This window comes from Pipistrellus kuhlii, unplaced genomic scaffold (assembly GCF_014108245.1).
Source record: "Pipistrellus kuhlii isolate mPipKuh1 unplaced genomic scaffold, mPipKuh1.p scaffold_m20_p_15, whole genome shotgun sequence".
In the NCBI taxonomy this organism is placed as follows: Eukaryota; Metazoa; Chordata; class Mammalia; order Chiroptera; family Vespertilionidae; genus Pipistrellus; species Pipistrellus kuhlii.
The window spans coordinates 46,630,011-46,646,311 of record NW_023425460.1 but is presented as its reverse complement, the minus strand read 5'-3'; the positions used below and the strand labels follow the sequence as shown (position 1 = coordinate 46,646,311).

General features: G+C 60.8%; 1 protein-coding gene across 2 annotated transcripts in view; it reads right to left on the bottom strand.

The window, feature by feature from the left end:
- CTBP2 (C-terminal binding protein 2) overlaps window positions 1–16,301 on the bottom strand; it is a 74,669-nt gene that overhangs the window by 42,737 nt on the left and 15,631 nt on the right. For both annotated transcript variants that reach the window (XM_045582196.1, XM_045582197.1), the window contains exon 2: window positions 1,162–1,262. The gene's annotated coding sequence lies outside the window, so the exon portion shown is untranslated. The remainder of the gene's footprint in view (window positions 1–1,161; window positions 1,263–16,301) is intronic.

The window sequence follows — 16,301 nt, the reverse complement described above, 5'->3', positions numbered from 1 at the left end:
ATTCTGACCCGGACTTTGCGGTTATGCAGTCAGCGTTCTGAGGTGGACCCTCGGTACACAGGGTCCCAGGGTGGTTAATTGTTAGGCTGAGGCAATGAAAAGCTGTTCCTCACCCCGGCTGGTATTTAACAGCCCATCCATCCCTGCTCGGTAAACGTCCACATTTGCATCTTGAGAGGAAGTAGTTTTCCAACCACGGTGTCTATGAGACCCACTGATGAGAGGACACCCCTTACGCCCCCCAGCAGCAGGTGAGCCTCGGGCCTTTCTGTGAGAACTTGGGCACGGGGCACAGCCAGTGCTCGGACGCCGTGGGCCCACAGGAGTCCGTGGGTTTATTTCCATCACCCTGAAAATACCTTCAAACCCAGCACCCCAAAACTGGGACTGAGACCACCAAACCCAGCCCCACAGAGACCCTGCCCAGCAAGGTTTCTGAGATCCCGGGCGATTCCAGCATCTCACAGGGCCCACATGAAGGAAACGGGGTGCTCTGGTTGAGAGGGACCAGATATTTCCTAACAAACACTCTCATGCTGCCCCCAGAATGCTCCTCGGCATTTCCAGTCTCTCTCGCCTCTGGTGCAGAGGTGCTTGGAGTGGCTCTGGTTAGTTTGCTCCGGTGAGGGATCCTCAGGGATGTCATGTCCGCTGTGGCCTCTGGAGGGCAAGACCTCTCCGGCCAGTGCGTGCTCAAGCCTCCTGGAGGCTGGCCACGGAAGTGTGAGCCCACGGAAGACGCGTGGCCAGCAAGCTGCTTGCGCCTAAGGGAGCGCACCTAGCACTGTGCGGGGACTCGAGGAGGCGAGGCCGCCTCCCCAGCTCGCCTTTACTCTTCGTAATTAATGTCAGGAGGTCCTAACATGACTCCCACTCTGACCCACGTCCCAGCACTGCGTTCCGGTGACTTATCTTTATGGCAGCAGCGCCAGCAATCGCTTCACACGGAACTATATTGCTTCAGTTAATTACATGTATTTTGCTTCTGATAAATGAAAATACCAGATGCAATTAATTGAACGGCAATCAATACGGCCCTGCATTGGACGTCCCCATGAGGCTCCCAGAGGCTGCGCGATCCATAGCCATCCGCTAATTGAAAACATTCCGAGGGGGTTCTGAGGCTGAGCTTTTACCTGCGGGCACTGCCCAGTAACTCACCAAGAGGAATCCGTCCAGGCCCTACGGCACGCACGGCGGGCTGCCCGTCGCTGGCAGGGAGTCCGGCGTCATCGGCTCACGACCACTCACAGCGACGAAACCTGGAAGCAGAGGAGCTGGGTCAGAGGAGCCGAAGCCGCCGCTGTGCGTTTCCATCCGGCCGGCCTTTAATTGCCTTTCCCAGGGCCCGACTCGGGCTTCCAGAGGTTATTAAATGGTTTCATTAAAAATACCATTTGTCTTGCTTTAGTCACAGCGCAGATCGCACTAAGCAGAGGAGCAGAGAACAAATGGGCCTTTCCATCTCTGCGGACACGGAGCCCCTGTGCAAAGCCGGGAGTGCTCCCCGTCTCCCGCGGCCGGCAGAGGCCAAATTCAATACCCCGAGAAGGCGCGTCCCCCCGCGGAGGGATGTGGGGTTCACCCGGCATCGCACAGGCCAGGCCATCAGCATAAACGCTGACAACTGTTAACCCACGGCGCTCTGATTAACGGCTGCAGTTGTCCATTAATAGAAGGCGTTTTAACTTACTGCTGAAATTGATTACTCAGTTAAGAATTCAATCCCAATGTCCAATAAAATTGCACTTTCTTGGCAAATGCAATATGAAAAGAGGCGATGCATTAAAGAGAATTCACATTTATTTCCCGACACATGGAATGAAGAGCAAATAGACGGCCCTTCCGCACAATCTGAGCCGCTTCCTGTCCGCGGAGCGGCGGGGGCCAGGGGGGAACGGACACGCCGTGGCAGACGGGAAAGGCAGAACCTGGGCAGCGGCGGCCACGTCTCTTCTGTGGCTTGCCCACAGGACACTGAGTTTAACCAGTGACGTGCCACGCAGCTGGTGTCTCTGTGCAGAAGCCTCTCCCAGTCCCGGGGGAGGGCGGCGTGGGTGGTGGACATGACGGCGGTGGCCAGTGCTGGCCATTGCCAACCCGCCTTACAACTGACCAGGATCCCTATGACTGATCAATATTTTAAAAACGTCTGACACCACTGTGACCACCTTCTCAACCGCATTCTACCTTCCAAACCATTCACATCGCAGGAAACTAGAGTTTATTATAGTTTCTCCTCTTTCAAACAGTCCTGGGGTCCATCCTGTGACGTATCCTGAGAGGAACACCTGATTTCCCAGCCCGAATCCCCATCTCCGAGAGCCAGAGTCCGGGTCATGGTGACGTAAGGAGGCAGGCCCTCCTCGGAGGATAGGAGAGCGGGGGCAGGAGCGGTCTGAAGACCTGCTCAAGTCCAAGAAGGAATGTGCTCTCCACCCGGCGCGGTGACGGCATTTCCACGCGAGACCTGAGGTTCCCACACCGACTGCGGCCGTTATCCTCCCAGAGGCCCCTCCACTCACTGCGGCGCAGCCAGAACCGAACCAGGTGCATCAGGTCTGAACCAATCAGCCTTCATTCCGGGGAACAGCCACCCGAAAGCCAACCTTCCCACACAGCCCCTGGCACCGAGAGCGGAGGTCAAGTCCACACGTCCCTGCTCGCCTCCTCCCCCACCTCCAGTTCTGACCTCAGTAAGCGTGCCTCCAGGAAGACACTGCGCATGCTCGGCCTCTGTAGGGAGAATGTTTATGGAACTTCTGTAATATTAATTATGTCCAGCTGGCTTTACGTCTTAAAAATGCAAAAAGACCCAACAGCCAAGATTTCAGAACTCTGGTCTTTTTCAAAAATATATTTTTATTGATTTTTTACAGAGAGGGAGGGAGAGGGATAGAGACCTAGAAACATTGATGAGAGAGAAACATCAAACAGCTACCTCCTGCACACCCCCCACTGCGGATGTGCCCGCAACCAAGGTACATGCCCTTGACCGGAATCGAACCAGGGACCCTTCAGTCCGCAGGCCGATGCTCTATCCACTGAGCCAAACTGGTTTCAGCAGAGTTCTGGTCTTAAATATAAGGACAGCGCGTGGAAAACTGTAAGGGGCGTCCTGGTACTCGCCACTTGGTAAAAAACAAACCAGCCGGTTTTCTGTGCCGGCCCAGATGCAGCCCCGCCCGCTGTGTCCCCCTCTCCCCGCGGATGGGGACGGGCAGGGTGGCTGCACCGTGCCATCCCCCGGCTCGGGCTGCTGGATAAACCAACAGGACAGGGGATGCCAGGCTGGGGGAGGGAGCCGTGGAAACGGCTGGGAACGTAAACAGAGGGAATCAGTAGATGGTGCCGCTGACGGGCCGATGTGAGCCAAGTTTTGGAAGAAAGAGGAAGAGGGGCTCCGTGAGCAGCACCCCTCCCCCCTCCCAGCGACTCCGTGAGCTCCGGCTGCGTTCCCACACCCGCTGCCCAGCTGGCGGGGGCGCGGGGCAGCTGGTCTGAGCAGGCTGACCCGCTCCCAGAAGCCGGCGTGTCCCCACGTGTCCGTGGAAGGCCAGCGGGCCAGGAGGCCGCCTGTTAACGCTGAAGAGGCCAGAGGGGGGAGAAGATCCTCGCCGGGGGGCGGGGGACAGCTGCCCCCGGGGCCGCGCACATGCAGGCCCCGCAGTGGAGACAGGGTCAGCTCCCGCACAGGCCGCACACTGTCCGTGTCTCAGCAACTGTCTTCCGGGTCCCAAGTGGTAACTAAACAGGAGAACCACCGGCCGAGACATGCCTGCCTCTGTGAAATGGTCCAGAACCTTCCAGAAGGGGGGGAAGGAGGGGAGGCTGCTGAGAACACAGTCGCACCAACCACCAGGGTGTCGGGGAAGAGGCCCTGCCCAGGTGCCCTCCCCGCCGGACGAGGGCATGGAGGAGGCAGAGGTGTTCTCCAAGTGCCTTGCTGCCAGGCACCCCATCGACACCCGATGATCAGGGCCCAGGGTTAGCTCGGCAGCCACACAAACCCTATGTGCTGACAATCAGCATCGCAAACCCCACTGATGACAGAGCAGAGTCTGTCCCTGACCCCACCCTATCCCTAGGGAGAAAGGATAGGTGTGGTCAATATTTACATAAAAAGAAGAAAGATCCAAGAAGCCAAATAAAAAGAAAATAGTTGAGCCCTAACCGGTGTGGCTCAGTGGATAGAGCGTCAGCCTGCGGACTGAGGGTCTCAGGTTCGATTCCGGTCAAGGGCATGTACCTTGGTTGCGGGCACATCCCCAGTGGGGGGCGTGCAGGAGGCAGCTGTCCGATGCTTCTCTCTCATCAATGTTTCTAGGTCTCTATCCCTCTCCCTCCCTCTCTGTAAAAATTCAATAAAATATATTTAAAAAAGGAAAAGAAAATGGCTGAATAACTCTCTCTCCTCTAATAAAGCGGATACCGAGGAACCCTTTCTCCCAGGCTCTGCTTCTCCACACACTTCAGAGCCCGGCCCCACATGGGCGGACCACACGGCGGGACCACTGGGCCACCGCGGCACGGCGACGCCTCCAAAGCACCCACGGGCGCTGGCGGAGCGTGGCCACGCCGCACGGAGGCCAGATGCCCACCTGCCACCAGTCAGGAGGCTGCTTGCCTCCCAGGCCTCCTCAGCGGGTTTCCTCGTCGCCGAGTTCTGGTCGCCATGGAGTCCAGAACAGCCACACGGAAGGCGGAGTGCTCCCCAGGGCTGCCCGAGGGGAAAGGCCGCCCCTGCGGCCACGCTCGCTGCGCTCCGTTTACGTGACATCCCAACACACCCGGAAACAGACCAGCGGCTGTCTGGGTTAGGGGCTGGGCGCCAACTCTGGAACTTTCTCTGAACAAGCTGGGTCTTGGAAGGAGGCCAGCTCTGTCAACAGCCGTGCGTTTCGGCCACCTGACGTGGGTGTGGCTGCAGACCGACAACAGGGGCCCCTGGGTGCTGGGCCTCCTGCTTCTAGACCACAGGGTGCCTGCAGGATTCCCTCTCCAAGCCCCCACCCCCACCTCCCCCACCCTCACCCCCACCCCCACCCCCCCACCCCCCACCCCCACCCCCACCCCTACCCCCGCACAGAAGTGAAGGCCTGCAGTGAAGACAGGCACACGGGCATCTGATTGGTGTGGACTCAATCTGCCAATTTCCTGGTCGGGTTGCCATCATTTTGCAAATTGCTACCCTGGGGAGTCTAGGCAGAGGTATCACTTCCCTTACCACCACCTGCGATTCTCCAAGTGCTTCAAAGTAACAACTTTAGTTACAAAATAACAGGTAGGCTCAGCCCTTCGGGGTTTGTGTGGCTGCTGCTGACCAATGAACAGGAGCATTCCTTCCCGCGGACGAGTGCTTTGGGCGCTGCTGACTCAGGGCGGCTGGGCCCAGCCCTCCGGCCGCGGGCGGAGTTCCCGCTCCCAACCCTGACCTCCGCCGCACTTGGCAAAGACCCGGCTGCGTAAGTCCTTTCCTGGGAACGGGCACAACTGCCTGGTTTCTGCTCCCAGCTGCCAGGTCACATCCGAAAGGGCCCCCCCCCCCCAGCAGCCGGGCACCGAGCACCAGCCGGCGGGTCCTCGCTGGGCGGTGGGCACCCCGGCTCCCTGCCCGGCTGAACCGAAACCACAGGCAGCAGGCGGAGCAGGCCAAGACCGGCCCGGGTGACGCACACGGCGCTCCGCGGCTGGCCACCTTCCAGCACCAGCTCCCTCGGAGAAAGTTCTGGATGCCTTGGCAGACCACCAGTCAGGCGACCCACAGCGACAGCGCTGCTTGTGCAGCTGCCTGCGGACCTTGCCGGTGCCCTGAACCCCGCGTCAGCCTTTGTGACAAAGCTCAGTCACACGGAGTCAGCCCGAAGCTCTGCCCGGCTCTGCGTCTGTCTGTCCTCCCAGCGCCCCTGCGGCCACGCTTCACGGAGCTGCTGGCTCACCCGGCCCCTCCCTAACTCCCGCTAGAGGAGCCAGGAGGAGGGACTGACAGGAGCATCTGTGCGTTCCTGCCTTACTGTCCTCGGGTCACACAATCCCGGTGTCTCCCAGTGACAACCACCAATGCCGCCCCCTCAGTGTGTACAGGCGAAAGCATATTTCAATAATCACCCCCCCCCCCCCCCCCCCATTCTATGAACCCGCAAGTAGCCGCTTACTCAAAGACCGAACGCATCCAGTCACCGGCACTGCCCGCTTCCCGGCGCCCAGATAACCAACCGGGCTCTCCCCGGGGATGAGAATCACATTCCACAGGAATTAAATATGTAACTCGATTAGGCATGTTTATGTCTCCGCAGTGACATTTAAAACAGAAGTAATCATTTTCCTTCTTAAAAGAAAAACTCTCTCAAACATAATTCGAAGCTGTCAAGCTATCTCCGGCTGCGGATCTCGTAAATGTCACGGACCTTCCAGGGGCGGCGGCTCCCCTTCAACATGCCACTCCACACCGTGCGCCGCCCCGCGCACTGACATCCCCGCTGGCATTACCCCTTCTCCGCGGGCTCTGCTGGGGCGGCCCGGCCCACCTCTCCCGCAGCCCCGGCTGCAGTGCCTCCGGCGGCTGGCGGCGGCCAGCGGGGCCCCGCACCCAGTCACACCCCCTGCCTGAGGCGAAGGTACCCCTGTGACTCCTGCTGCACTCTGGGTAACCCGATGCGCGCCCAGCGGAAGACCGTGCTGCTCAGATGCAAGAACTCGGAACGCATCCTCCCAAGCCGATGACCTACATCCTCGATCGCTGCTTCTCCAGCTCGGCAGCAAACACGCGCTATATTTAAACCCAGAGCAGGTCTATCTTCCTCCTGAAACTTAAACACAGACAAGCCTTCCATCCCGGCCTTCCCTTCCTCCGCACGGTCAGCTCCGGCGGCTTGGAGAGCCCGAGAGAGCAGTGTGCTCCGGTCCCGATTTCAGTAACTAGACACGAGCATCATGTGTGTAAAGACCAACATGGGCACATCCCCACGGAGCCTGAGTCCCGCCTCCCCGCCCAGGCCAACACAGGCGCTCCGCAGGAGGCGCTGCGCGGAAAGCCAGGCCAGGCGGTGCTGCACACACCAAGGCCCACGGGCCTGCGGACCTCCCTAACCGCCCAGCCCGGGACGGACCCCACGTCACCTTGGAAACGGCGGCGCTGGCAGAAAAAGGCCGAGGCCTCGCGGGTCTGTCCTGGCTCTTCCTGGGGGCCGTGGCACAGCGGCAGCTGCGGGAACCCAGCCTGACAGTGTCACCAGCCCTCACTGACCTCTCCACCCAGGACACAGCTTCCCAGCGAGTCACTGCGCTGGTGAGCGACCAGGACACGCTGTCCCCGCGGCGCAGGGCTGTTCCGCTGAGGGCGCCCCTGCTCACAGCCAGCTCTCCTGGTGTCTGCAGCTGCTGGACGCGCGTTCTGATCACCTCTAGCCCTTCCCAGCCCACCCCTCGTAGAGCCCTGCTGTGCGGAGTCCTCGGATGACTCTCCGGAAAGAGGCGGGATAAAACGGAACCCACGCTAGTAGCCTATTAACCACACCCCCAGGCACTGGCCTACGGGGCCCGGAGGAGCTGCCGGCCGGCTGTGCGGTGAGGCCCGGCCCGCGAGGCCAGCATATCCCGGCGGCTGGGCGCAGGCCGGCCCCGCCCACGGGGGCTGACCTGCAGGGAGCACCTCGCACTGACACAAACTAGACACGCACGTGCGGCGGCTCCAAGACCGGGTGGTCACACCAGCTTGTCAGCCATGAGCACAGGACGGTGGGCACCGACGGGACAAGAACCGGGAGGCAGCCGAAGCCGGTTTGGCTCAGTGGTAGAGCGTCGGTCTGCGGACTGAAGGGTCTCAGGTTCGATTCCGGTCAAGGGCATGTACGTTGGTTGCGGGCACATCCCCAGTGGGGGGTGTGCAGGAAGCAGCTGGTCGATGTTTCTCACTCATCGACATTTCTGGCTCTCTATCTCTCTCCCTTCCTCTCTGTAAAAAATCAATAAAATATATAAAAAAAAAAAAAAAAAAAAAGAACCGGGAGGCAAAGACTGCGACCCTCATGCCGCTGGGGAGAGGCGGGGGGAAGCAGGCTGTCTCCATACGCCCCCGCAGGGCACACGGGCAGCTCGGAGTCTCCCTGTGGGTGCCGGACCTGCTCCCGCGCCCTCCACCGCTCCAGCTGGGCCAGCCTTCTGCTGGACGGCTTAAAGTAACGGCTCGCTTTTCACGATGGGGAGTGGTGTAAAACTTTATAGCTGCTTTATAAAACTAAACATACACCTAATTCTACGACTCAGCAATTCCACGTCGAGGAATTTATCCAAGAGAACTGAAAACATATGTCCATAAAGTCATGTACAAGAATGGGCCACAGCAGCTTTATTCAGGAATGCCAAGGGCTCGACACAGCCCTGTGCGCCCACAGCGAGCAAGCACTGGGTCATCCAGAGTCCCCGTGGGACATGACGCACCGAGGGAAAGGAACAAGCCTGTGATCCGGCTACAACATCCAATCCCACAAAAACATGCTGCATTTAATTTTTTTAAAAAGCGCTTTTGCAGAAAAGTATGGATGGTGTAATATATATGTAATACTGCATATATACATAGGCCTGTATGTGTAGCGTGTGTGTGCATGTGTGTACTTTATATATTACACTAGTGGCCCGGGGCATGAAATTCGTGCATTGGGGGTGGGTGTCCCTCAGCCCGGTCTGCATTGTGTTTGGAAGCAGCAGAAGCGCCCGGGGCTTTGAACATAAGAATCCAAGGTCACCTGACACTGAACCAAACCTGAGCTCTGAGGCCAACACCCAGAGACACATAGATCCACTCGGGCTGCCTCACAGCCGTGGCGCCCGTGGAAGCCGTGGTCCACTGAGAAAGCTGAGCAGCTGTCCTTGTCCGGGGGAAGGTCCAACTCACAAACTTCCAAGTTTGCAAAAACGCTTCCGTGTCCATCAGCCTAAGAGACCATGAAAGCCGGGGCCCAGAATGATGTGTGAGCCACGAAGAAACAAAGAATAAATGCTGTCCGAGGGCGTGCTAGCAAGGCTATGACACAGCTCAACCCGAGGTGTCAGGACGATGGAAACCAGGAAATAACCGTCCTTTTGTTCAAGTTTTCCAACAGCCACAGAAGCCGCCATGTCACAGAGAGGGAACTGCAGCCAGGGGCCCCCCAGCTGGTGAGGGGAGTGCTGGGAGAGGGGGTTTCCGGGCAGCTGACTCAGCACCCAGATCTGGTCAAGGTCCCGGCCCGTCCAAAACCTCCCAGACCAAGCCTCGCTCTGAGGCCGTCCATACAGGTCCCGCTTCGATGGCAGGTCAGGCACCAGGACTATCACACTCTGATACGCTCATTTGAATAAAAAAAAAATCACGTCACTGAAATATGGATTTTCATCTGCATAACACTTTACCAACAAATTCCACAACATTCAAGTGAGAACAGATGATGCACTAAAATATCAAAAACAAGAACCGGGTTTGGTAAACAGTGGAGCGCTATTTTCTCATCACCCCATTGGATTTAGTCTCAATAAACACAAATCAGCAAACAGTGACGATTTTAATGGTATGGTATGGAACGGTATTTTGAGTGACAGCCCCAGAAAAACAACTTTCTCAGCGAGGGACAGACAGCAGGAGAGACAAATCAGAATGGACGACGAAGTTCTAAGGGTTCAGTGGCCCCTGGATCTGAGCTTGGCCCCGAGCCTTCTCCCATAGAAAGCTCCCTGGCTGGTGACGGACAGCAAGGAGGGAGCCCTGGGGCCCTGGGTCTTCTCAAACTGCCCCACACTCCGATCCCGGGCGCCTGGTGTGTGCCAACAGTGACACCCAACTCCTGCCTCGGGACCACCTCCGTACGGATGAAGCATCGGGTCAGCCTGCTGGGGGCAGCTGGGCAGGGGTGGGATTCAAGCCCTGGTGGCCCCGACTCCTCTGGACCTGCTCACCTGCCTCACCCCCTCCACTGGGCCCCACCCCATCATCTCTGAAAGTGACACCACAGTCAAACCTCAGGCTGACCCCCACTTTGTTAAGCTCCCGTGATCCAGGCCTGGGAGCAGAGGAGTCCAGCCCCAGCCCAGAGAAACGCCGCTCCCCCTGAGCACGGGAGGCTGTTGGCAGCTGGCACTGGGCACAGCTGTAAACTGTACGTCATTGCAGAGACAGGGCTGGCGTTCGAATCAGATGAACCGATTCAGTTACTCAGGTGCAGAGCTCAGGACTTCCCAGGACAAGAGCGACCACCCTCCAACAGGCGAGCTCCGGGCAGGAGGAGCGCCTGGCCTGTACGTGCTCTCCGGAGCCGGCCTGTGCGAGCCGCACGTGGGAGCTGGAGCTCAGCAGCAAAAGAAAAACCCCAACGGAGTCCCCGCCAGGCAGAGTCCGGGGCAGGGGGCTCGGCGGAATGAGATGGAGCTTCACAGGATGGACCCCTGCTTCCTGCCACCGACCCCTCCACCCCGGCGGGGGCAGGGGAGGGGAAGGGTGGTGGTCACGGCATGGCTCTAGCTCTGAGCTCAGGGCTGGGGATCTGCTGGGCTCAGGGTCCCCTGGTCTCATCGCTGCCGAGGCTCGAGGCTCCTCCATGAGGGAGGCCCGCCGAGCCCCGGGGAGAAGAGAGATCCTATGAGTGGGCTGGAAACGGCTACCCGATGTTGCTGCCGCTGCCGCCGCCGAGCAGGAGAACGAAGGCAGAGCACCCCGCACCCCCAGAGGCCTTCTCCAGGTGTTCAAGGGAGGAATCCACCCACCAGACCCCGTCTGAACCTCGTGGCCTCCCATCCCGGCCCCTCCCCACAGCAGCAGCTGAGGCCGCTCAGCCAGCCTGCGGGTAGACCCCCCGCGCTCCCCCCACAGACTGTCCACGGGGTCATCCCAACACGGGGCACCCAGGATCTCAAACCGCCCCCCCCCCCCCCGTTAGTAACTACACAGCAACTGAGGCCCCGGGCACCCCGAGGGCCAGCTGGAGGCGTCTCCCACGTGCGCACTTCCTCTTCCCGGGCCCCCCAGCCCTGGCCGCCTCCCCGGAGCCTCCACAGGAGCCCACTGACCCACAAGCAAGGTTCCCGGAAGGCCCAGGATTTCCCCCCCCCTCTCCGCACCGCCCCCCCGCCCCCCCCCCCCCCCCCCCCCGTCCATTCACAGCGCACAGCCCGCCCCCACCTGACACCAGGGGACACGCACACGGGACCCTCCCCACCCATCCCCCTTGACGCATGCCAGTTTTGGGGCGCACACCCCACCCAGGCACGGAGCCCCGGCAGGCTGGCAGGCCCGAGCCAGCCCTGCTTGGTTTCCTAGGCGACAGACTGACCGAGGCCCAGGCCCCGGGTCCGTGAGGAAGACCCGCCCACCCTCAGCACCCCGCACCCACCGCACCTGTCCCGCGAGCCTCGCCGAGCTGATCCAGCACCAAAGACCCTCACCTGCGGGGGAAGCCCGGCCCCTGGAGTCCTGCCCGCAGCGCTGCCGGGACCGCCGGCCCTGCACACACGGGGGAGCCGGGGGAGCCGGCCTCCCAGGAAGCCTCTCCCTGGCCTCGCCCCCGCCCAGCCTGCGGGGCAGGAAGTCAGGACCTGCCCGGTTCTGGGCCTGTGCCCGCGGGCAGGGGCAGGAGGGAGCAGCTGCGGGCGGGGGGCTGGGCAGTGCTGGCTGCTCACTACAATCACCTGGGGCTTTTCCAACCAGAAGCCGAGGCAGGTCCCACCCAGACCATGGACTGGAGCGCAGAGGGCGGGGCTTCAGTGCCCGGGTGCCCAGGCCCAGGCAGGAGGACAAGCAGGGCCTGGAGGGACCTGGCAGAGGGCGGGCACCTCCAACGGACAAGCCAGAGGGAGCCAAGGTGGCCCCGCCTCACTGCAGCCCACACGCCCTCCTGAAGAAGCCTTCCCTGTGTCAGTGTATAGATGGGCCCGTTCCCAGTCTGGGACCACACGCCCCTCCCTGCCTGGCTGCCCGGCCACCACGCTGTCTTGTCTGCCTGTGTGGTCCCTCCTTGCAGGCAGCACCTGGTCGGGTCACCATCCCAGGGCCGCGTAGTATGGGCGGGGTCTGCTGCCCGGTCCCGCCTGCCCCACCACGGCTGGAGGTGACTGAAGGCCACCTGCAGGCGCTGGGAGACACCTTCAGTCACCTGCCTGGACCTGGGCACCCGGGCACTGAAGCCCCGCCCTCTGCGCTCCAGTCCATGGTCTGGGTGGGACCTGCCTCGGCTTCTGGTTGGAAAAGCTCCAGGTGATTGTAGTGAGCAGCCAGCACTGCCCCCCTGCTGCAGGAACGCCGCCTGGGCACTGAGGGCCTTCCTGCTCACATCCGCTCACCCTGAACCCAGCAGCAGAGAACCACTCCCAGGCCCTCCGCCGTGACCTCGGACCCACCGCCTGTTACAGAACACGGTGCCCTACCCTGACCGCCAGCCCCCGGAACCTGCCATCTCGGGAGAGACCTCTCCCGCCTCCCCAGGGCAACAGGTGTCTTCTTCCTGGTGGCGCTGCCGTGGCTGTGAGCCAGGAGCCATTTCCAATGAGGGGTGGGGGCCTGCAGCTAGCAGGGCGCAGACCACCCAGCTCTCAGCACCGCCGCCTCTGCCAGGACATGAGCTGTTTGCTATCACAGGGCGTGTTCCTGAGCTTACTGTGTTCACCTCAATCGCCCCATCACAACCCACGGGACACGTGGGCCATTTCAGAGAAGGGCCTGGACACCAAGGGGACAGGGAGACGGGCTGGGAGGATAGGACACCCTCTAGTCAGAAAGGGCTGTTCTGTCTTTTTTGTTATTGATGTGTTTTATTAAAATGTAAATTCTTTATTGTCGAAAGTATTACATGTCTCCTTTCTCCCCCACTGACCTCTCCCCCCACGCTCCGCCCCCAGCACAGCCCTCACCCCCCACTGGACACGGCAGTTTTATCAAGGGTTCGCCATGGGCCCACAGATGGTCTGGCTTCTGGGCAAAGCAGCTGTGACCGAGCCCAGAGCGGGGTCCTGGTGTGCCGAGGCCGGTGGGTCCCCGTGGACACAGCGGGCGGCCCCCCGGGTCCAGCCGTCCCGCAGCAGCCGGTTCTTCTCAAGGATGGGACGAACAGCACACTCTACCACGGGCCACTTTATCTCCTAAAGGCACAATGTGCTCCAGCCAGAAGCAAACAAAGCCTTCCCAAGATGCTTTCCAACGCGGGCCCTGCTTCCTCCTATTTCCCGTTTCACACGGGCCGGTTCTTAATAAAAGAGAATCACCCATTTATTTGCTTACCGTACACTCGGAAAGACAATAAACTGGAAAGGCTTCATAAATCTCCCAGGGAATGCCTTTAAACAAGGACCGTCAGCAAAGCTCCGTAAATAACCGCTGCAGCCTCGCAATCACCTCAGCACTCGCTTTCCTTCCTGCCTTTGTACTGATCTCCCAGCAAACAAATCAAACCCCGCACCACACGGCTTTTCTTCTCCTCGAGGTAAGGCCGGGAAACATCCGGGCGTCCGCTGGGGCTGCTGGCCGGGGGCTGACATCAGGTGCAGAGTGGAGGCCAAGCGGACCAGACCAGGACACCTTGGCACCCTACCCCACCCCCAACCGGCCACGCCGCTCTCCCTGACTTACAGAACCAGCCCGGGGAGCCACCCAGCCCGGGGACAGCACCGCTCCTGTGCAGGAACCACAGCACAGCCGGGCAGACCCCTATGGAACGGCTCCCCCACTTCCTCCCAAGGGGGGCGAGCCCCTCCCTCGCTCCCTCCCCACCGTGTGGACAGAGCCTCCACAGGCAGGTGCTGCTCGCTCACTGGAACGCCCAGGCCTCCCGACCAGGCCCTGCCCGCCACGTCTCCCCACGCACCCTGGACGGGCCGATGAGAACGACCTTGGGCGGCTCAGAAACACCGGAGACGGACAGGCGACCGCGGAGGTTTCAAGGACTGAGCTAAAAATAAGTTCAAACAGGAGGCGGCGGAGGCCGCAGCACAATCAACATGGGGACTTGCACGCGCTGCTGTAATCAGTGTGCGATCAGGGAAGGATCGCCGAGGCGCCAGAGGGTGACTCCTCCGGCAGAAGGCTCAAGAGCCAACCATGCCGACCGCCGCCCACACCTGCAGAGGCCCAGCCCCTGGAGACCCCCGTCGGCTCCGGAGCCTTCAGCTTCACCTCCAGACCTCGGTTCTGAGCTCGAGGCTCGCTCACGTGTGTCCCCGGCCCGGCCGCTTGGTGGGAGTGCAGATGTGGGCGCTGATGCACGGCCCACCCAGCAGCCCACTGAGGCTGGTGCGCACCTGTCACCCAAGAGCTGTGTCCCTGCAAGTTAGAGCTGGCCCCGAGAGGCAGTCACTGCTACCCGGGGCCACACCCAATCCTGCTGGGGATCCCTGGTGCTCGGTGTTACTATTACTATTTACCCACCACAGGCATTTCTAATATTCCCGAATGCAAGCTCTATCAGAAACGTCCAGCCCAAACCCAGGCCTCGCCAGATCTTCCCAACGGGCACCCCCTGAGACGCCGCCTGACAGGTACCAGCCCAGGACCTGCTCTGAGCCTTGGCCAGCGGGGCCTGGGCACAGGGTGGCAAACTGCTCACCCACTCCCCTCCAAGATCCACCCAAGGGAGGTGGCTTCTCGCCTTGAAGCGACCCTGGGAGCCAGGCATGGGGCCCACGGCGAGGGCAGGATCCCAGGGCGAGGGCAGGATCCCAGCGGCCCAGGGGCCGCCTGGCACAGCTGAGGATGGCACTACTGAACATGCTTGTCGCCGCCCTTCTGGACAGAACACACGTGTCTCCCTTTTGTTTAAATGAACCTCAGCCTCTGGACAACTTTTCCCCGGCGAGGACCACAGAGGGCGCTGCTGTTGGCACGGAGGACCAGGGTCCTCCCACAGTAAGAACTGCTGGGCAGCGGGCTCCAAGCTCTCTGTTCAGAGTCCAGGACGCTGGTGCCAACACCCTGCCCACCGGCTCCTGCAGCCTCTGGGTGTGCTCAGGTGCCAGCTCCTGGCCCCGGACTCCTCTCCCGCACCTGGAAGCCCCCAACTCCGGTAAGCATGTGACCATGTCTTCATGCCCCAGCTGCTGGCACCTGAGGGCCACCTGGGCCCAGGATGCTGAGACATGGGGTTCAGGGCAGAGACCAAGGGCACATTTAGGCTGAGCTCAGGCGTGAAGGTGTCCTAACATCGAATGCGCACCCGTCGTGGCCAGAGCCGCTGAGCGCAATGCAGGCAGCCGCCCACCCTCAGTGCTGGGGCTGGTGTGTGTGTGTGTGTGTGTGTGTGTGTGTGTGTGTGTGCGCGCGCGCGGACATAACCAGCAACAACCAGAAAATTAACAAACACTGCGATCCCAGGTAAAATTTTAAAACATTCCTAGGCTCACTTTCCCCAACGGAACAGAAGGAAGGAACCTGAGAAAGCGAGCTGATGGTGGCTTTGCTCACAGTGCGACCGGGACACGGGCGACCACGCGTGTCCAGCGCCTTCTCCTTAAACGCCACAGTCCTATCCGACACCCAGGACTGGAGTCAGGGAGGGACTGGCCGGGGGTGCCCCACAGGAAGGCTCCCCAGTCCTCAGGCTTCGCACAAACCCCTCCTGGCCTCCCCTACCGCTTCCCTCCCGCCCCAGCACCTGGGCCAGGCTTCCCCCTCAGAAGACCGATTTGCTGGGTGCTGGGCACGGGACCCTGCTTGATGGCGGGGCTGTCTGACCACGTGGTGCCACATGCCTGCCAAGGCCTGCAGAGCTGCACCCTGGCAGGGACCCCGCACCGAGTGCAAATTCTATGGACATAACCAAGGTTTAAAACTAGAACCAGGGATCTCCCGGTGCAGTGAACTGACTGCTCTGCAGCCAGCGGGAGGCGGTGACACCTGCAGACACCCTGCCTACCAGCTCTCCCGAGGGCTGGCCTCCGTCCACCCAGCATGGCCCAGTCACCCCTGTACACACAGCTCCCGTCTCCCTGAAATCCGCTGCACCCCAAACGGTGCCGGGAAGGAGCCCAGACCTCCAGCAGCTGTAGCCAGGAAATGAAAAATGAGACTCCCCGCAAGTATGTTCCTTAATTGCTCTTACCTTGGGGTCCATCCATCACATCCAGCTGCCCCCCACTCCCTCAGCCTAAGGCCAAACCCACAGGTGTTACAGGCGGGACGGGACAGGTTCCCGCCGGCCCTTCGCCACGCGGCTGGGTCTACCTCGCTGGTGGCTGCCATCGCCATCCTGGGCCAGGCTGGGCCTTGGGTGCATGGGCTGCGCTAACAGCCCCTCTGAGCTCCCCCTAGAGGCCACACCCAGCCCAACAGGTTCCGGCGCTGAGACCCA